Source organism: Euprymna scolopes, chromosome 10 (genome assembly GCF_053919585.1).
Source record: "Euprymna scolopes isolate OS-2025 chromosome 10, ASM5391958v1, whole genome shotgun sequence".
NCBI classification, from domain to species: Eukaryota; Metazoa; Mollusca; class Cephalopoda; order Sepiida; family Sepiolidae; genus Euprymna; species Euprymna scolopes.
The window spans coordinates 45,917,750-45,941,501 of NC_136491.1; the positions used below are offsets into that span (position 1 = coordinate 45,917,750).

Sequence of the window (23,752 nt, forward strand, 5' to 3'; positions counted from 1 at the left end):
TATTTAAATTATTTAGACTACCGTTCTTATCGGGGATGCTATTCTCACAACGTTTTGGACAATGTAACCTTTGAGCTTCCTTACGTATATCTTGTCAAAATCAGGAATCTTTCTGGAGAATTTGCACAGAATTTTGCAAGGACCTGTGGCATAACAGATAAAGTAACAGGTAAAATTCAGTTTTAAGTGACACTCTTCTGGAGTTTAATCTTGAGTGCGAATAACACTCCAAATACAATTGCAAATTGCTTAAAAGTTCTATTCAACCAAGGCTAATGGACCAAGAGCATTACTACCTTTATGAATTAAATAAAGGGTTCTGTTCGAAATTCTGTGCAGGTTTGCAAGTTCAACAGAAAGATTTCAGAGTTCAAAAAGATATACCTGACCAAGATCAGAGGTTATATCGTCCAAAACATTGTAAGAAAAACTCAAGATGAGAACAATAGTTCGAATAATTCAAACAATACAAACCATCAATCCTCATCTCAAAAATTACAAAATGTAAGATCATTTCGGCAAATAAGAATTTCTTTTTCGTATTGAAAAATTCCAAATTTTCAAGTGACAATAAATCTTTGAAACTGATTAAAGTGAAATTTTATTATTAAATAAACATATTTTACAGAAGAAACGTTAAAATTTAAAAATTATTATGCCAATTTTAAGTTGTTTTATTTAAACAAAACTGCAATGTAAAACGATGAAATATATACTGAAATAGGTTTAAATAGTAATTATAAACTGAAGAATCAAATGTTTATATCATTCTGATTATTCAGATGACTATTCTCATCTTTGTTGTTGTATTTACAATTACCTATGTAATCTTTGACTGCCTTCAACTGCACCTTTATGAAGTTGGAAATCCTTATATTGAACTCTGGAATCTAAGTATATCATAAATTAGTACTTCTAGTCATGGCTGATAGAATGAGAACAATCTACATCATGAATTTAATAAAAAGTTCCAAAGTTCAAAATACTGGCAAATACTTTGATAAATCAAGATGAGAATAGTAGTCCAAAGAATCAATCCTCATTTCAAAAATTCTGAAACGTGTTTATAATATTGCAAAAGTTTATGTAATACATTATTTTAATCACTTAAATTACATCACTACAAATATTGGTGTGTATTGACATAATCTTAAGTAAATACCACTCTGATTTTGTTATAAAGACTTGAAATTTAAAAAGTATTAAAGTTTTAGTGAAAACAAAGCTTTTTTAAAAATTTTATTTAAGATTTTCTAATTGTCTTAACTTTTAAATTGAACAAGTTGAATGGCTAATTTTAAGAACTGCCCAACTAAAATTCTCTTAAAACTCACAAGTCAAATTGAGTTACTATTTTTGGTACTTTCTTAGTAAGGATAGCGAATTAGATACAAAAGTCAAACGTCGTAAAATAGGGGGAACTCTGGATTGTAACAAAAATAAAAATTGTCTTAGTCTAGAAGAATTTCTCCTTCACTGACTGCAGACAGCAAAGATGAAATCTTGTATCAGAACAGATATTATATTTTGCTCTCAGTCAAGAAGCGATCAGAACTATACCATTGACATGGTAGGAAAATTTGAAAATCTTAAATTAAAAAAGTACCCCCCCCCACCCCACCCACAAACACACTAAAACTTATATCATTTTTCTATACAACATGTTATCTAAAAAAAGCACCAAGATAATAATGCTTGTTTTTCTTTTTTTTCATTGAAAAAATATAGAATAATTTTTAACCAGTCAAACATAATTTGTATTTTACAACAAGAAAATAAAAATGAAATAAAACTACTACATTTTCTTCAAGAATAAACTGTCATTGTAGCAGGATATCAATTAGAAATCATTACCTCCCCACCCACCCTAGGAAAAACAAGAGAATCATTTACAAAAATTATAGTATAATGTACAAAGCGGCAAAGTATGTATTTATATTTGAAGTGGACACAGTGCAGGTTGTAGTTGTTGTGGAGAGGCAGAATGGTCTCAAGTGGTATGTTAAGCACTATAATTTTCTTCAACTATTATAACAATTTGGATTACTATTCAGACTACTATTGTCATCTTGGTTAAATCGACTGAAACATTGTAAAAATAAAATTCAATATGAGAACAGTTTAAATAATTCAAATTATCAATCCTCATTTAAAAAATTTCAAAGCGTAACAATCTCTGCCTATGATTATGGAGTGCCGAGAGAATTGTTTTCTGTGTTTGAAATCCCTTTAAAGAGTACACATGAGGAGTCTGGGAAAGTTATTAGATTTAAAACTTGTGATTTTTTTTTTCTTTTGGGGATATACATCCTCAAACTTTGGAGAATTTGAAGGAAAGAATTGGAGAGAAAACTGACGTAATTCCACCTGTGATGCCATGGGCAGTCTTGGAGAACTTCGAGGAATGAATCCATCCATGTGTTGTTATAACATCTATTTATCATGTATAATTTGAAATCCATTAAACAAAACTCCTTAGAAATGTAATAAGCCCCCCCCCCCGAGAATTGTGTTCTGTTTTTTTTTAAATATCATTTCAAACATGTAAGAGATCTTTATGCTGCACGATGTATGTTTCTCTTAAAAAAGTAAAGATTTTACTTTGTGAAGATTGCTTAAAACCAACCAAAGAGAAACCTTGAACTATTAAAGGAAGCAAGGAATAATTTCTTATTCATTTATATGAAAACTGCAACTCTTATCCTGGTTTATTATAATCGTTATGCTTTGAATGCTGTACTCTCAGGTCTACTTCACAAAGTAGTAAGTTATTAAAGCCTTTGAAAGGTTGCCAATGTTACATAAGTAAATAAGACATAAAAAGCATGTTAATAACATGTAAATACATGAAAGTGTGAACCACACACACAAAAAAAAAGAAGATAGAAAAATGAATCCTTAATCTATATATATATATAAAAATGTAAATGTTGGTTCGTTCGGAATTAATTGTCTAAAAAACCACTGGACGGATGGCTTCCACGTTTTGGTATAATATGTTTACTATATCCATGTGTGTTTTTATATATTTCTTTTTAATCATAAGATTATACTTAATTTTTCTATGATAAATAGGTGGATTTCTTTGTACCGAGAGGCTATTTTTTTTATTTAGGGACAATTATTTATTACCGCTTCCTGTCACGTGACCAGTGTTACAATTTAGCGGTTTTCCTGCTATATCTGGAGATTTCGGTTACAATCTAGCGGGAAATTCTAGAAAATCTGGAGGTATTTGGCAACCACACACCCGCATTAGATTATTAAAAAATAAAGAAAAGCGCTTGAAAATATTCAATGTAAGTAAAAAAAAGTAGAATTTATTGCCTTTGGTAACAATTATTTGTTTTGTTTTTCACCTTTTTTTTGACTAACCATTCTTAAATCTCACTATAAAATCGATTTTTCCAAGTACATTTTAGGTGGGGGGGGGGATTCCAACCTCCGAAGTTTGGGTTTGTATTAATGTACACATAGATTCGAAAAAGTTGTCAAAAAACAAATATATAACAAATAAATGTTATCAAAGGCAAGATAAGTTACTTTTCTGCCAAACTGGATATTTAAATTAACCACACGTGGTCTCAAAATGAATGACGACGCTCAAAGTGTATACACATTTTGACTCCTCCCTTTACTTAAAAATTCACCAAAAATCAGGAAATTAACGAATTTTAATGAAAATTGCAGTATTTTTCAAATAATGATCGCAGAATATAATGAACTAATTATTTTTACTTAACTCTTAGTGAAAATGTTTTATTTTGTTTAAACAAAAAATACCTTTACTAAAGTTATGGTTTTCAGTAGTAAATAAAAAACGCAAGAATTTATTTTTGCTTTTTTTAAAGCATCGTAATTTGTAACAATAAAAAATAATTTTTACAGTAACATTACGAAAAAAGCCCCTAAAGTCCGTATTAATGTATTGGATATAACTCGAAGAAAAATGAATTATCGGATACTATTCAGGAAATTAAAGATTCAATTAGATTCCTATTTCAGTCACCTAAATTATTTAGGATGAAATGAGTTTAGGAATTTATAGCCAAACCTAAATATTTTTTTTTTGGTAAATATCCAGATACGCTACTACAGAACACCGACCACTCTAATTTTTTTTTGGGGGGGGGGACAAATATATAACAAATAAATGTTATCAAAAGCAAGATAAGTTACTTTTCTACCAAATGGATATAATTTTCGTGTTTTTATTCAATGTAACATATTTATTCAGCTCGAAAAAAATACAGAGTTTACCGATGTATTTGAAAATTCAAGATGCCGTCTCAAACCCTCTTTAACACCGTAAGTTTGGAAAAAGCTGTTATGAATAAAAAACTATACAAAATCCGGGTTTGTAATACTGTACACATAGATTCGAAAAAGTTGTCAAAAAACAAATATATAACAAATAAATGTTATCAAAGGCAAGATAAGTTACTTTTCTACCAAACTGGGTACATTTTTTGTGTTTTTATTCAATGTACCATATTTATTCAGCTCGAAAAACATACAGTGTTTACCGATGTATTCGAAAATTCAAGATGGCGTCTCACACCCTCTTTAACACCGTAAGTTTGGAAAAAGGTGTTATAAATAAAAAACTATACAAAATACTATTAAAAACCCGCCGAATATATGTCAACCTATGTCACAGTAACATGTATTGAGCGAGTTTTTAACAGTATTTTATCCGGTTTTTTATTTATAACATCTTTTCTCAAACTTATCGCCTCAAAGAGAGAACCAGACTCCATCTTGAATGTTCCAATACATCGGTAAACACTGTATGGTTTTCGAGCTGAATAAACATGTTACATTGAATAAAAACACGAAAAATATATCCAGTTAGGTAGAAAAGTAACTTATCTTGCCTTTGATAACATTTATTTGTTATATATTTGTTTTTTTGACAACTTCTTCGAATCTATGTGTACAGTAATACAAACCCAACATATTTATTCAGCTCGAAAAACATACACTGTTTACCGATGACTTGGAAAATTCAAGATGGCGTCTGATTCTCTCTTTAACACGGTAAGTTTGGGAAAAGGTGTTATAAATAAAAAACTATACAAAATACTATTAAAAACCCGCCGAATATATGTCAACCTATGTCACGGTAACATATATTGAGCGAGTTTTTAACAGTATTTTATCTGGGTTTTTATTTATAACACCTTTTCCCAAACTTACCGTGTTAAAGAGAGAATCAGACGCCATCTTGAATTTTCCAATACATCGGTAAACACTGTATGTTTTTCGAGCTGAATAAACATGTTACATTGAATAAAAACACGAAAAATATATCCAGTTTGGTAGAAAAGTAACTTATCTTGCTTTTGATAACATTTATTTGTTATATATTTGTTTTTTGACAACGTTTTCGAATCTATGTGTACAGTAATACAAACCCAATATGTTACATTGAATAAAAACATGAAAAATATATTCAGTTTGGTAGAAAAGTAACTTATCTTGCCTTTGATAACATTTATTTGTTATACATTTGTTTTTTGACAACTTTTTCGAATCTATGTGTACAGTAATACAAACCCCACTGACCACTCTAATTTGTTGGGGGGGGGGGTGATGTTGGGGGGGGGGTGATGTTGGGGCGAATTTGAAAATTCGATGTTCCAGGTAAAAAAAAAAAAACAAGAACAAATAAATTACCCCCCCCCTACTCCAACTTGGTGTGCTTTCCTTTTCTTATTTTATTTCTTTTTCAGCTAATTTTAAATTTTCCACCCAAAAAGCGCTATAATGTATTTTTGAAAATTAGAAAATTCTATGTCCTGGAAAAAAAAAATCCCCTCCCCCTAACGTAGTTTGCTTGGTGAAGCCGTCGTTTATGCTACAGCGTGCATGCGTGTAGCATAAACGGAAGCTGCAAAATGGTGGAAAGAAGTTCGTGGGTTCAGGGGTAAATACCATGCAAACGGTAAATTTGCCCCAAGTTTGACTATCAGATTCGTTGTCAGCGACCTCAATTACCTATACAAAAACAAATTAGAGTGGTCGGTGTTCTGTAGTAGCGTATTTGGATATTTACCTTTTTTTTTTTCTTGCTTAAAAAAAATAGCATTAATACAGTAAGTTAGGTAAACTGACTTTTTCGTTTAAAAATGGAATTATTTCCCTTTCGTTATTAACTTCTTTTTTTTAAATTTTTTTTTTAATAAATATTTTGTGTTTTATATACATAAAGTACAATTGTTGAATGTTACTGTTTTGATTATATTCGTTTGGGGGGGGCACAATTAAAAAATTAAGAAAGATTAAAATGAAGTGAAATTTAAGTTTCCGTTCCATTTTTACAACAACCGTAAAACAGTGCATACTCAGCAAGTTTTATCGTAATTTATAAGCATATTGAAACACTAAATCAACATTTTATTTATTTTTTTGCATAATTAATAATGGAAGTATTTTTCTGTTTATTTTCTTGACATCTGTTAAAAAAAAAATAATTTTTACATTCTCTTGAAAAAAAAGAATCAAACTTTTTTCTACTTTCACATGTGTTCCATTTTAACAAACTGAGCCACAGCAACGCGTGGCTGGGTACAGCTAGTAAGAAATATAATGCATCATAAAAATATTGGATTATTGTTATGATTACTGTTTCACTTTCCTTCCGACTGGTCCTTCATCTTTGATTGATTTTTATAGTATTTTTTATTTATGAAATTGTTAGGTGAAAGTACAGGTAAAAGAAGCCTCTTCCTTCTCATGTTGAGAAAGACTTTTCTAAATAATGTTATTTAGAAAAAACATTCTTAAGATGAGGGACAACCGGAAGTAAAGTGGAAACAGTAATTGTAAAGTTAACCCAATATTGAATGCACATACTGTTCAAATTAAAAAGTGAAAACGCAATGTAAAAACCAACTTGCATGTTGTCACGTGGATAAGTTTCACATGGAAAATGGCCAGAAATGCATCCTGCTTGGCCAAATCTTGTTAGATTCTCGACCATGAGAAAACCTTATGAAGGATCAATCCATAATTGTAATGTGCCTTAGTGTCACAGGAAATTCGTATTTACTTGCCTCCCCACAAGATGAAAGTTAGACACAAGGTCGGTTTTTAATGTGGGGAACATTCAGCTCCCCAAAAAGGCCCATTCTGGATTGGAATAAAAATTGTCTATGTTGAGAAGAATCTATCCACTGACTAAGGACAGAAGTATAGGATCAGAACAGATACTACACTTTGTTCCTAAAGGCCAAGGAAGTCGAAGACGGTTATCTCTAAGGAAAAATAATTGGGTCCTACACCTTGATTCAATCCACAGAGTGAGATCGTTCTTGATCTTTTGTCTTGTATTTGTTAAAGTTCGATTTGTTTGTTTTACAACATATTAACCTTTTCAGGTTTAATGCAGAAACACAAATGGCTATAATATTAATGTAATCACTTATACGTTTCTATTTTACATATATAAATTGAGAATTCATATATTTCTGAAGTCTTCTATTCCAATCAACTTCTTTTTAGTCTTGATAGAAAGGATATCCCATGTAAGGATGTCTGCACGTGGAGTCGAAAATGAAGCACAGGTTGTGCATTTTTAACTGCACCTCTTCTGAACCGGTACTACTTAAGCACTGTGGCGAAGAGAAACAATGTCGGAATAAGCAAAGAATGTTGTTATTATTTCAGAACATCCTTTCTTCTAGATTCGTTACAATTTGCACAAATAAAAGTTGAGATCCTTGTCTACCCTACTATGTTAATCCATAGTTGGCGTGAGGATATATGGGTTCCTACCTCTCCTAAGAGTATGCAGTAGTAATGCAGTGACCATGACAAAACTAACCTGGCATGCCAAGGTTACAGTCCACATCTGTAACAACTACACTATACCACTTCAATTGATGGTCCAGCATCTTTTTATCTGGATAACAAGAGGGAACTTAATAATACTTTTGCTACTATACAGTGTATGTAGGATGCTATCAATTTGTTTACACTGCACCTGCTGGTAGTAGTCTCCTTTTATTTTGAGATTATATCTTATTTTGCTTAAATTTAACCCTAGAAAATTTAATTGGGAAATTTATGAAACAGCCGTGATATTTAATGTAATTATTCATATTAATTTAATTTATTCACTTGTATTGCATTTTTAAAGTTCTAGCAAATACCTAGTGATTTAGAGACATAGTTGATTCATAAATAGTACTTAAGGATTCCGTTGATGAAATTAACATTTATTAACCATTACAATTATGTCTTCACAGGTGAATCCAAGTGGCAGCCACAGTGTTATAAGAAAAAATTGAACTGCTAGAAACACCAGCAATCCTTGCTGGTTTAGAAACATAGTAGGTGTATGATTAGTGGATTGATTACTTAGAGTGGCAGAAAATTGAAAAAACTTAAATTAGTGCAAGGATTTCAACTCCTCATAGTCATGGCAAGATTCATTACCTCCTTGTATTTACTAAAATTTATACAATTGAATGAGTGCTACCGACTGCAAAAAAAAAAAAGTTAAAAAAAAAAAAGAGAAATAGTTATAGTAGCTAAAATGGAAACACCAATTTGCATAGAGAGAATATGAATTGGAATCTTGAAAATGAAGACAAATAGTATCCTGTTAATTGTACAAGGTTGATAAAGAAAGTTAACAAAGAATAAGATAACCAAATTTGAGTACAAAGATGGATGCTGTAAAAATATGAACATCTTGTCAACTTGTGTAGAAATGTCTAATATTTTAATATCCATCAAATGATGAAGAATGGTTTGCTTCAATCGATAATATGAAATCAAATGAATATGCGATTCCATGGGTTACATGATGTAGGCGAATGTTAGAATTTGAGGGTAAACAGAGTCAGACAATTATTCCCAGATGTTTAGTCATGAGGTGGGGGGGGGATATTTGTAATATTCAGATTTAAGTTAGAGCTGCAAGTACAAATAGTGTTTCTAAATAAGATGTATAATCTTGCAGTTTTGTATATTGTCAACTAATGTGTGCATTGTACATGCCATTCCTCTTCACATCTTGGTACATCAAATATATTTTTTTTTGATTTGTACAAAGTACAGAACTATTAGTTCCACAAATTCCAACAAATGTTAGAATTTAAGTGGGTTAAAAAAAAAGTCAAGAATGGGGAGGGAGTGGTGTGATGGTGATGGCAATTCAACAACTCAAAACAACTCCTTTAATTACAATATCAAAATATATTGATACTTTAGGTTACAGATTTCCTATTTTTTGTTTTAGAATTGGTAAGAATTATTTAAGTTTAACTACTTGCAAAAGTCGATTTCAATCTTTAAAAATATATAGAGGGAATAATTTTAAGATATGAATTAAAACTCTAAGTAACATTTTTATATGAAATTGGGTTTATTCAATTTATGACATTTCAGTATGATTTCTTCAGATATATGAACACCAAGAAGTGGCAGGGGTTAAGTGGTTAAAGGTACAAACTGAAAACCTAAGTGTACTTAAGTTCAAATCCAGTTCATTCCACAAGAACACTTCCATCAAATTAACACTTGATTTTGTATCTAACCTCCAGAAGAGAAAAATACGAACACCGAAAGAAAAAATTATTAGTTTAAAAATAAGATCAAAATCTTTTTTGTTATCTTAATCTGGTCTTTGAATAAACATTTTTCTTTTCTCAACTTTTACATATCTGAAGTTATCATTATAACGAAATACTACGAATCTATTGCAAATTAGATGTTTGCTAGTAATTATTTATATAATAATGTCAGTTTTTGCTCCTTTTCCACACACAGAGGTTTAATTTTTTTGTTTTACATAGGCATCACCACTTATCAAGGCCAAGAGGCCACTCAAGGATAAGGGTTAAAGAGTGTACAGTAGAAATTGGACAACATATTAATCATTAGTAATGAAAATTTGGTAAATTTTATAACTTATATAGAACGGCTCATCAAGAACTTATTTACGTTAGACTAGAACACAACCATATTGTAGTCAGCCGGAAAGCAGGAAAACGGAAGACAATTCCACAGGCGTGCAGTTCTAAGAAAGAAGCTTTGTTCATGGAATCTACGTTTAGGTTTAGGCACAGATAAAGAGTGGTGGGAATTATTGATAGTGTGTACAGCTAGACGAGTGTTTCTTGCGAAAGTTTAGCGAGGGGGACCATAGATTGAATTTCATAATTTCATATGTACGAAATATGATATTGATAAATTACTATTTTCATACTGAAGTGAAGACTTTATAAAGTTGGGCTATTGATTGCAGTATTAAAAATGCCAAATTCATATTCACAGTAGAAAATCAATAGTTTTCTAATATACTGATCAGGTGTATGCAACCAATGTCATAAGTGTGATTAATTTTCCTACTGCTTTATATCTCATTAATAAAATATGTTTTCTTTCTTTCTTTTTTAAATTATTTTCTAATTCCATGATCGTTTTAATTTTAACAGATTTACATATATATTTTTTTAATATCCCTGATAAAGAATTAGTATTTTGGGTAAAAAGTTTTTTCTGGTTCATTTAATTCTAGAATTTGCGGTTTTTATTTTGCTCAATTTCCCCTAGCAAAACCAGGACATGGGAATTATTGATAGTGTGTACAGCTAGACGAGTGTTTCTTGTGAAAGTTTAGCGAGGGGGACCATAGATTGAATTTCATAATTTCATATGTACGAAATATGATATTGATAAATTACTATTTTCATACTGAAGTGAAGACTTTATAAAGTTGGGCTATTGATTGCAGTATTAAAAATGCCAAATTCATATTCACAGTAGAAAATCAATAGTTTTCTAATATACTGATCAGGTGTATGCAACCAATGTCATAAGTGTGATTAATTTTCCTACTGCTTTATATCTCATTAATAAAATATGTTTTCTTTCTTTCTTTTTTAAATTATTTTCTAATTCCATGATCGTTTTAATTTTAACAGATTTACATATATATTTTTTTAATATCCCTGATAAAGAATTAGTATTTTGGGTAAAAAGTTTTTTCTGGTTCATTTAATTCTAGAATTTGCGGTTTTTATTTTGCTCAATTTCCCCTAGCAAAACCAGGACATGTGTCCTGCTAGTATTAAATAAATCCAAAAATAAAATGAGTTGTCATTCTTAAAAATCGCAGTTCAGTTGTAAATAGTATAATCATTTTAAAAATATTTCTGAGATGAGGAATTTATTTTAAATAGGGTTCTCCTCGGCTTAGTTTTTGCCGTCTTCACAATGTTTTGACCAACAAAGGAAACATACCTGAATCAGGGTGAAAAACAGATAAAACATTGTGAAAATAGTATTAATCAAGAGGAGGATAACAAACGTGTTAAGAATGTAAATTCAGTTATTTTAAATAGAACGGTCTTTCCTCAACTTCCGCTTTCTGTTTAGCAGAAGACCTGCCAAACCCTGCCAATGTATAATGAGGAAGAGATCCTTCTTATTAATATTAATTAATTCCAGTTTAATTTTCAAACACTACATGAAAAACTAGTCTACTTATTTTTAATAAAATAGGTTATAATTAATATATTTTTTAGTCTTGACTGTGAAATATTTTTTTTTTTCAGAATAGTTTTATATAATAAAAAATATATTTTCAAAATTTATATACTCTTTACTTTGAAATTTTTTTTAGTTTTTTAAAAAATTTTTTTAAATCATTTCAATGAGAAGAGACTCCTCCCTTTTATACAATTACAAGAACTGGCAAGACTTCTGCTAAACAGAAAGTGGAAGTTAAAAAGAAACTTTTATTAAAAAATAACCATAAATTCATTATATCTAGTGTAAATACTATTTATAATATGAGTAATGAAAATGTGTAAAATGTATGCATATATAAAAATAATGTATTTGACTAATAGTAAATTGCAACTTTTTTTGGTTAATTAAAAACTTTAAAACTAAAAAAAAATAAACACTATTTTTTAATGTGGAATTATTTAAGATCCCTATTGGTAAAATTTTACTCTTTCCCCCAACTGCAAAAAATAAAAATGATATCCTATATTTTTTCATTCGATTACATGTCAACATCGTGGACAAAATTAAATAAAAAAATAAAATCCACTTTCTCCACGTTAAAAAAATGACCCTGGTGTCTAACTCTGTCCCGTGGGGAGGCATTGTAAATAGGTACATAAATTTGATATGAAATTAACACAGAAATGTCCATTTTGAAGCCCCCTCTCCAAAAAAAAAAAACCCAAAGTAGTTACCTGTTTTATCTTACGCTATGTGGTAAATAATTGAATGGTCATTTTGCGTTACATTTGCATAGTAAAGTGAGCCTTATTTTATAATGTTTTAAAAATTGAAAAACAAAAATAAATTTCCAAATTTTCCAGGATGTTGACGTGCAATGAAAGGGGAAAAAATAGAATTTTATTTTTATTTTGTTGACAGTGAAGACAAAGGGTAAAAAATTTATCTCCTTATATATTATAACATTTTTTACTACATTCTAAACATTAAAAATAGAAAAGTTACAAATTAAAAAATAACAAAAGAAAAACATCTTAATATTGATAACTACATTCTGTATAATCATTTTTCATGTTTAAAAATTAAATTTCAAACTTATAAAAAAAAAAAAACTTTAGGAAGAAAACGAGAAGAGAGAAAAAAATAGAAAAGCATTTTTAAAATATGAAATGCACTCAAAGACTAATTTCTTTTGTGAAAATAGAAGTGTTAAACATTACAAGCATTATTCTGTTTGGAAAAGTCATGCAACTAAAATCTACAATGCAATTTATAGATAAGAGAAAGAAAAGGAAATCTGAGGCGAAAGATTTTAAACAAATTGAAATATTTTCATTCCGTAGAAATTTTACAGAATTAGAAAGAATCAAAAACTTTTGTTATTTGGATGATTCAGACAACTATTCTCATTGTGGTCGTTACATTCACAATGCTTCATTTGATATAACCTATAACCTTCTTCAGGCACATTTTTTTTTTCTCAAACTGATGTACCATCTAGCAAACTTGGGAATCTTTACTTTTTAAATTAAGGAACCTATAAAGAATTTTGAACTTAAACAATTTTTGGGGGGTTATTTTTATGGAAATTGCTCCAGACAAGGCATGAAGCCACTTGATATAAAAAAACTAAAAGAAAAAATATACACACTTCTAAGTCATAAACAAGCAAAAATATAAGAGTAGAAAGTGGATCTTGAGTTCACTTTTGGTAGCCTCATAACTCTCGTTTCCCTTATATTGTCCTTTAGTCCTCACATTCCATGAGTGATGTTTCTTACAAATGAGAGCAAGAATTGCCGTGTTCTGAGCTGGAATCTATCCATATAACATTTATCATTAGCTTTTTTTTTTTTTCTTTTTCTTTTTTTTACCTAGAAATGTTATGTTTTCTTTTTAAACTCCTTACATCAAGTTGCTTCATGCCCTGTCTGGAGCAATTTCCATAAAAAAAACAAAAAAAAAACAGAACAGTGAGAGTTATTAGGTTGCTGAGAGTAAACCCATGGTCTACTTTCTATTCTCATGAGGGGAGGGGGTGTTATTCTCATTCCGTCAGTCATGATTGGGTAGAAGTGTTAAGCCATTTTTAATTATTGTGTGTAGTAAGGATTGAACCTTCAACCCCCAGAAGACTATCACTTAAAACTGAGTTTTTAATTAACACCTTTAAACATGAGGCCAGGGATTCATGTGGATAATTTTAGTATGAATCGTTACTACAAGGCATAATTAATAATAACTGATTAATGCTTCTACTCGATTATGGCTGATGGAATGAAGATAATTCAACCCCATGAATTAAATAAAGTGATCAGTTTGAAATTCTGTACAAGTTTCAAATTTCAACTAAAAGCTTCCCAAATCAGAAAAGATGCACCAAAAAGTTGAAAATTACAGTGTCCGAAACATAGTGAACATAATAATCAAGATGAGAATAGTAGTTTGAATAATCCAAAATATCAATCCTCATCTCAAAAATTCTCAAACATAAAAGCAAAGAACTATTTTTAAGGCATAATAAAACCAAGGCCATAACACTAATAATGTTTTGTTACTATAATAATAGACATAGCATTAAACGAGGGTATAACACTAATAAACGCTGCATTCAATTAGAAAGTTCAATGAAAAACCTAGTTTCAAAAAATTTATTGAAAGTATTAGATTAAACCTGATAATTACTAATAGTATTTACCTTTCTGGAGAAAGTTAATGAAAACAACAAAGCAAATAAGGTTAGTGTCTGTCTGCTCTATTTTTTGGTTGTTTGTTAAAAAAAATTTAAGCATACATAAGGATAATGAAATATTTCATTTTCAAATTGTAATTGTTTTCATACATTTTTTTAACATAGTGAAAAATATTTAGCTTTGGTAAAAATACAGAATAGGTAACAACCATGAATTTGGAAACAACAAACAAATATAATTTTGTATAAAATGCACTGCAATGATTTTTTTCCTGTTCAACACAGTTTTAACACATGGAAACAATTTGTGAGATGTTATTTTTACTATTTAAAAAAAAAAAAAAAAATTGTATACTTATAGTAAAAAAAAAAAAAAAAAAAAATCTTTCCATTCTAGTCAGGTTCAATAGAGAATTTCAATCAAATGTGTTTTATATAAATTATGCATTTTATTTTCAAGTTCTGAATTGTTTACTAGTCAATACTTTTACCATGGTTTCTACCCAAAACTACTTTTATTAAATCAACGTACTTGTTTCATAACTTATGAAAGGCAAAAACCAACAACAGCTGTGTAACTGATCTCTATTTTCAACGATAAGGATAAGGCTATATGGATATTGAATGACAGACAAACAATAATGAAAATCTTATGTCTGTCTGTAGCTAAAAATATATAATTATCCCAAGAATTAGTTTGACACTAAAAGATATCAAATTCTTGTTTATTTATAAAAGTGATTTAGTTGAAAGCAAGACGAAATGACTTGAGCTTTAAAATTTTTCATTTTTTTCTTTTTTTTTTAATTGAATACATATCTTGACAAAGCATTTTCTGAGAGAAAAGTAAATCGAATTATATTTTTTTTCTAAACATGCATAGACTATCGAAAGGGGCACAATACGGTTTCATCACTGGTGTCATCCTTATAAAATCAGTGTGAAAAAAAAACCTACTTAGGTTTGAAAAGTATCAAAAATGTTGCACTCGGCAGCATACGTGGCTATAGATAGTACAGTAACACTCTCCCTTACAAAATAAATAAATATTGGCCTTTATTAGGAACTAGCGGGGGTGCCCGACATTGCCCGGGTGTTTCGAGGTGTAAAAGATAAAAAAAGTTTTGGTAGGCAGGTAGGCTTGAACCCGAAGCCTTGAGGAAAAGGCAAAAAAAAAAGCGTGATAACTTACTGCAACGTTACGAGGGCAGCGGAAGTGAGAATGGTTGAAATTAAACGATTAAAAAGTTAAGTGAATGAGTTGACACAGGTGCGTGAATTTAATAAGGTCAAACATCACACCATAGGGGAATGAAATCACACACTTAACTTTGGCTGCGAGCCAGTTTTTTGGTTTTGTTTCTCCAAGATGTTGGGGGAAAACCAGCTCCTCATAAAAAGGGGAGTGTCCAAATGAATAGCAATTATCTGATATGATGGGTTTTACCCGCATTGATCAAAGCTCATTGCTTTCTGGACGTCCCTGGTGGGAAAGCCAAGGAACTGATTTTGTTTCAATTAGTTTCACTTTAAAAAGCCAAACAAACAGGCGGGACCACTGGATAGCATGAATTGTATAAAATAAAAGTCACTCAAATAAAAGATAAACACGACTTCCTTTCATAAATTGGAAACATTATAATCTATAGAGTATATAAAAAGTTCTAAGAAATAGTGACCCCCACCGCATGCCTCCCCGAAAAAAGCCTTTGCCGAACATATAAAAAATGCACACACACACACATTTTCACTTTTATAGATAAAAGAGGTCTGTGTTGATAAAAGTCAGTTTTAAAATAATGTCTCTTCCTAAAACAAATCTATAAATTCCATTATGAAAGATCAAATAGGCTCAATCATCTGGAGTCTGAAAAGTCAATAGTTTCAACATCTGAATAGTCTGACTGGATGGAAAAAGAACATAAATTTTAGTAATTTAAAAAAATAATAAAACGAAATGAAACAAATAGTAAAGTGTATTTGTTTGAGTCAATTCAAACGCTGCATCTAAGCTTTTGTGCAATCAATCCTTCTCTATGGTTGGAAAAAAAGATGGGGAGTTGTAGTCTAACAGTGTACAAGATAATCGTATTTGATCGACAGTTTGTTATTCATGCCAGTCAAGGATAGATCTTCGGCATAGTTGGAAAGAATCTTGGCCATTTGTGAGAATGAGGATGGCCTTGCATCTGTCCGACTGAGGTATGGTTCTAGATATTCCTAGGAGGTCCACCCTGAGGTATGGTTCTAGATATTCCTAGGAGGTTGCCTCTTGTCTTTCAGTGGAATTGCTTACTGCCTGAGGCGCTCCTACTAGAGAATGCCAATCAGAGTACCCAGGCAATTTTTAAATGGCAAGAGTGCTCCCCCTTTATGGGCACTGGCTTCATTTTTTGGCACGTTCCTGACTTGTGTCACATCCTCTCGCAGTGGGAAGGAAATAAATAATTAATCTACACAAGATGGACTATTATAATTTTTTGGCTAAGAGTAAAGTGTAGTACCTGTTCTGATACTACATTTTATCTGTTCTGTTTTCAATCAGTGAAGGAGAAATCCTTCTAGATTGAGGCAATTTTTTAGTCCCAATCCAGAATGCTCTATTTATGGGCAGCTAGATTTTCCTTAAAACTGACCTTGTGTCTAACTTTGCCTGCAAGCAAATAGAGACAATATCATCAACTATAAGTTTCTTTGACTGGATTTGTTATCTATCGAAATAAAACTAAAGAAGAGATGCCTGTGATAGTTTGGACCAAGTAAATCTCGCCTGTCTAGAATCTGGCTAAAGAACAGCATCGACCGTGTACAGTCTTCTTTTGGTGAAAAAAAACCCAAAAAAACATGGTAGTCGGGTGACAACCTATCTAACCACCGCGACTCAGGAAAATATTTCTGAACTAAAAAATTATGGAATCTAACGCTGAAAGAAAAAAAAAGTTCAACATCATCGCATAGAATGTGATGAAGTGTCCAGATTAGAAAGTAGTAATTTGTGATGTGGTTGAGTTATCAGAAAGTGCCGGCTCAATCTATCTAGAGTGATTCTTGTGTAAGAGAAGATTTGATTATATTACTCTACTGAAGTAAAAATGTGAAAAAAAAAAAAAAAAAAAAAAAAAAAAAAACCCTAAGATGATTAAATTATTTCTAATAATTTAATCATTTTCCCTTATTATCAACATTCATCATGTTCGCAGAATGTCTTTTGTCAATATGAACGATCATCATCATATTCAATTTTAACATCAGTTTTACCTGCTGGCATGTTAATGTAATGAATATGAGTACATCCGCGTTTCTACTCATAAGAATATGATCCGCTGGTTAAGACATAAATACCAACTGGTAGACCATCTTGGAGAGATGTCAAAAGGTACAAACTAACCCATCTTTGTCGAGGTCTTTATCTACCTCTCTTTATTTTAAGTCCATTCTTATCTTCGCCATTTTTCTTATTTTTTCTTGTGAATTGACTACTACTTTAAATGTCCTATGTTTACTACAAGTGTCCCACATTTTTTTAGGGGGAGGGGGAAGGTTTACTTCTTCGCATGTGGTTGCAGTTAGCAAACTCATGACCTTGCTGACAGGGTGATTATATTACGATTGGAAATCATAAGGAATAAAGATTCACAAATAGGAATAACACAGGATTATATTTTTTTTAAATATATTTTCTGTAGAAACATAAAAAATCCACTTAGTTCAAATGGTTTGATAGAATTTTTATTAAGAGCCAAAATGAACTTCTTGAAATTTAAATTAAAATTAAAAAAAAAGAGAAATAACGTTCTTCTGTAAATAATGCTACTTGTGACAGAAAAAAAGATTTACAAAATTAAAAAAAAAAAAAAAAAGTTATTGAATTAATTTTAATTTTTTCCCCAATAAAATAATTTAAAGAGCAAAACCAGGTGTTAGACTGCTTCATAAGACAAACATCCTATATCAGGATAAAATCGATCATCTTAAATTCTCAATTCAATTCTAAAAACTAATTTACCATAATCTAGAGATAAGTAATATGTTTAAAGATTAAATTATTTGCAAAGCATTGTTGCTATTAATCTATTCTTCTGAAATTTGACGGAAATGGGAAAAATGAGAATTGTTGTAATGGAAAAGAAACCCAATATTTGGATTATGGTTGTGCTGTTTTTTTGTTTTTTTTAACAAGGCAACATCATTAATTTTTAAAACTTTTAAATTGCTAATCTTTGCTAATTCAAGGTTGCAAAAATTACATATGAACCAATAAGAATAAGATTATTGAAAATGGTTCAGAACTTACACAAGAAAACACTTCTGTGAAAGTTTCAAATTGAATATCAAAAGATGGTAAAAAAAAAAATTGATTATTCAAACAAATTTTAAATGTTAATTTTTCTAAATATAATCTTAAAAAAAAACACAATAAAGAAGATTTCCACTACACACTCAAGATTTTTTGACATGTACTGCCTCTGATGTATCCGTCTCTTCAATCAAATCCCAAACCGCACCATACATACATGTTGTAACACCACCAGCACTACAGAGACTCTTCTTAAAAGAAGACTTTGCTGGTTTGGTAGTGTTCGTTAATGCCCCTAAGGAATAATTTATCTGCAAGTTGGTAGCCCCAATCAAATCTGCCTGCTGGAAGAAGCTTAGGGGCAACCAACAAGACTTGGACAGGAACAGTAAGGATAGATATGAAGGTGGTGGCTGGCCTTTGCATTTTTGGTGTTCAACACTAAAGCCAGGAATGGCTGAAAAAGGCTAAAGTTTCAGCTGCTAATAGACAAGGATGCTTTGATGTGAAATTTGGTGAACTCATTTGGAGCACATTTAATTCACCACAGATGAATGTTGTTATAGTTATATATATATATATATATATATATATATATATATATATATATATATATATATATATATATATAAAATAGATGAATAGAGTTAGTTAAGGTAAAGCAATTATTCCCTTTTTCTCCTAAAAACAGGATAATTTGTCTGGAATAGATATTCTACATTCCCACATACAGAGTAGAACATGTATAAAATCTTGTTTAAAATTTTTTAAGATAATTCTTAATACTTTGAATTATTCAGATTACTATACAATATATAAAATCTCATCTATTACACTTCTAAATAATTATAATATGCTCATCTATGATTCTGTTTTATGTTGTAAGTAACAGAATAACCTGATGGACAAAATATTTTCTGGAAGAAATTCAATCAAGTTATGTTTTATTTCTCTAAACAACATGCTGTAATGATTCACAAGAAAAACTGACATACCAGAATTAAATATTAAATTTGTAGGAAGAAAGCCATTGATGAAAAAGAAATGATAACGAGAATGATTTTACCGTATGCATTAGACTAGCAGGTCTACCTGGCATTGCCCATGTATGATTATATAAAAAATAACATTAGTGATAATGAGAATGGATTTACTTTGATGCACAGTTCACGAGAAGCAAAAAAGAAAAAACAATTTGTCTTTTAAGAGTGCTGAAAATTTAGATGGCCATGAAAAATTATAAAACAGAAAGGAAAGAATTTTTTTTTTAAAAGATGAACTTAAAAACAAATCAAACTCTAAAAGGTGAAATATAATTATGGATTTGGTTTATTAAATGAAAACCATCCAACAACCAAGATTCAAACATTTTCTTGTAATAGATTGTTGTTTTTTGTTTTGTTTTTTTTACTGTGTGTGAAGTGAGGGATTTCATTAAAAAATCTGTTTGGCTTTATTGCCTACTAGCAAGAATACCTGGCATTGTTTGGGTATATGGATGATGATGATGATGATGATGATGATGATGATGAGTGAATTCCTTAACCTCTGAGGTTATGGGGGCACTGTATACCAGCAATTTCAGTGATCTAATGCATTTGTCATGATTATACCCTATGTCTGGGGACATAGATAAAAAAAAAATAAGTGTTTATAGTTTTTTTTTTTTTTAAGTCTCTTTCTTCATATCCTCTCTCACATTACTTCTTTAGCACCCCTCCTTTCCCTCTTTCAACTGGTCCAATATAATAAAAAGGAACAGAAAAAAAAAATCAAGTAATCAGCAACTGACTCATTATCTAACCTAGTTTCAGTTATCGTCTTCTAATATTTATGAGTAAGAATGAAAAAAAAATTTTTTCTGCTTCTCCATGTACTAATTTAGTCCTTGCTGATCTCATTTACCATAACAATTCCAGTAAACTCTTCATTTGGTCAAAACTAAGGTCAGTATTTGTTTGAATCAATATTTTTCATGGAAGTCGCTTCTGACAAGGCATGAAGTCTTGTGAGGTAAAGAATTTAAAAAAAATACTACTTTAATGTGAGATGGATAAATTCTGACCAAGAAAACAGCAATTCTTTTCTTTTTGTCAGAAACATCACTCATGGAATGTGAGAACTAAAGGACAAAATAAGGGAAGCGAAAGTTACAAGGCTACCCTAATTTATCAGATAGTGCTCTTAGTAGAGACCTCTTTTACAAACTCACAATTAATATAGCAATACTTATATATCATGAAATATTCTCATTCTATGACATTTCATAATTGGTTTAAAAAAAACATTTTTAAATGAGCCAATTATTAAATGGTCATGTAGATTCTATTTAATGAGGAAGTCAGACATCAAAGCAGCAAACCTAAGTAAATGAAAGCACTTGATTTTCATCTTTTCCTTGGGATATATTCAGTATGTGAACTGCAACATTAGGTAGCATTGTTTATTAAGTCATTTGAGATGATTATCAACTGTAATTGGCAAGTCAGCCATTAAAGTATTATATGAAGATTGAAATCTTCAGCACAAAAGTTTACAAAACACTTTAGCCTGGTTTTATCTATTTTATAGCATATCAACCTTTTCTGGGTGATTTAATGGCAAAACAATGCCTATTGTAAATGTGAATGATTAAAATCATCTTAAAAAAAACAAAACAAAACAATCATTAATTCATCTCAAAGTAAATCCAGTGAAAACAAGTCCCTACTAAGAAAAGCAATTATTAGTTCATCTCCAGAAAAAGGTCAACTATGAAGAAAAAAAAAAAAAAAAAAAATGGACACTTTTTTGAATGGCAATATTTATTTTATTTAATGTTAAAACAATGCTTATTATAAATGATCATTAAATAAATTGGATATAAGTTATTATTTTATCAGCAACATGTGAATATATTAGATTGCCATTTGCTCAAATAAATTTGATAGGATTTAAAACTACTTATAGCCGATTCCATAATCTGATGGTATCCATTAGATTAATTATGCACCCTCACAAGAGTTTAAATACATTCAATCATTCACAGGGATGTTTCAATAAAGTAAACTATTTTTTTCTTTATAATTAGAATCACATTTTTTTTATAAAGATAACTACAGGATTGTTTCCCTATGGGCTACAACAGTGCTGTCTTCAAATCCAATGTCCACAAATATTTGTCGGAAACCGTCATTATAAGTAATCAAATTTTGTTCCATCATTTTATCATTTCATAATATTCATCATTCAACTGACTATTCATCACAGTAAACATTATCCTCGAGTGGATTTAACCTTGGTAATATTAATCTATATATCTATAAAAGTGAAAATGTGTGTGTGTGTAAATTTCCCTACCAAATAACTCAGTCAATTTACAGTCTAGATACTCGAGATTTGACATAGGGAGTATTCAGATTTGGGAAATTTGGCTGTCAAGGAGTCAACGATTTGACCTTTGAAAACTCTACCAAACTTCTCCGCCAATTTTGGGTCTAAACACTTGAAATTTTAGATGTAGGTAACTTGGACATGAGTAAAACTTTGTATTTTGATTTGAAATCAAAATAATAAATGTTAAGGGGTCAAAATTGGGGTCAAAGTTACAAAAAATTGATCTCTGCGGTCTCTACGAAATTATTCACAAAAATTTTACACATTTGAAATCTTACATAAAGTGTATTCACATGTAGGGCAAGTTATGAACATAGAGCCCGAGCAAAGCCAGGCTGAATTGCTAGTAAATAAAAAAAAGTGTCTTTAATTATGTAAAAGAATTTTTTTTTTAATAATCAAACCCAATTGATTTAAGCAAAAATATTTCTGAAAACCTCAGCTACTACTAACTACTACTACTACTACTACTACATAATAAATGTTTTTGAGGAAATTTATGTAAAACTAAATGCTTGTCAAGCTATCAAACAAAAAAAAAACACATTCAAAACAATGAATATGAATGCAGAGTCAAATTTTATCATACCAGATTTATAATCAACAAGGTTTATCAGATACTTTTGTTAATAAACATATGTTTTAGTAAAATTATTCAAGCATGTTTTTTATGAATTGCTTCAATCTAATATATTTAAATAGAAAAAGAACTAGTCTAATATAAAAATAAAAACTAATCAAAATTGGAAAAAGTTGTTAAAAAAAAAATAGATTAAAAAAAATGGATGGATCAATTTATTGAATTGTCATTCAATAAATGAATAGAGAAAATAATGAACAAACCGGGAATAAATTTTGTATGTTAATGAATGTATTGTCTCAAGTTTTAAAGATGAAGCATTGTTTCTTTCAATATCCAAAGAAAGTGTTAATTTCTATTTTCGGTGCCTTAAAAATTATATTGCTTTAAACACTTGCATCAACTCTACATGGAATTAGGGGGCAGATATTAAAAATATAAAAAAAATTAAGAACAGTTTCAATAATATTACTATTCATAAGAAATTAAAAAGGTATAAAGACGACAAACACTAAAAAAAAAAATAAAAAAGACTATTTAAAAACATTTACTGTTTTCTACATACAATTAGAAAAAGTTGGAAAATTTACATGGAAAATGATGTGTGTATGTGTCTGTTCCATAAGCAAACACAATGCAACATACACTCACCAAGCCAGCCAGCAACAGGATTTCTTGTTGTGGCTTGCATGCTGTGTATGGGCTGTATTATGCATATATTATATATATTATAGCAAGCAAGCTACATAGAAACATTTCTATTTCACAACAAAAAGTGGGTTTTCAGGCTAACGACAAAAATTTATTTGTATTAATCTTCACAGTTAGCCAAACACTTTAGAGTGAAACATAAACGTTTCTGTTCTAACTTACTGACTATGAACATATTAATATTTCTAAGCGCTACTCATGGATTGAGCACTATTGAAGTAAATACTTCCCTACCCAGATTCCAATTCAATTACTGATTACATACTAAATTTCAGATTCCGATTCTTTATAAATCTCTAAATATTTAACTATACAGTTGTTATTTTTCCTGATTACTGTAAAAACCGCTTGATAAATGTGTAGATATTATCTCAAACATTAAAAAAGAAAAAAAAAACACTTGTAGGGATTTTAGTTTTACTGATGGTTAAATAACAACAAATATTTATTATTTTAACATTACTACTAACTGTGGAAGATTTTGTTTTTAAACAAAATCAAATAAAAAGTATGATTAAAAGAATCCATTTTGGCATCGGAAAATAGGCACACATTTTTCCAATTCCGATACCCCAAAAAGTTCTGATTTTTCTGATTCCGATTAATCGCC

General features: G+C 30.1%; 1 protein-coding gene across 50 annotated transcripts in view; it reads right to left on the reverse strand.

The window, feature by feature from the left end:
• The window catches only part of LOC145285972 (disco-interacting protein 2 homolog C-like), a 421,962-nt gene that overhangs the window by 146,360 nt on the left and 251,850 nt on the right, over positions 1 to 23,752 (reverse strand). The window lies entirely within an intron of this gene.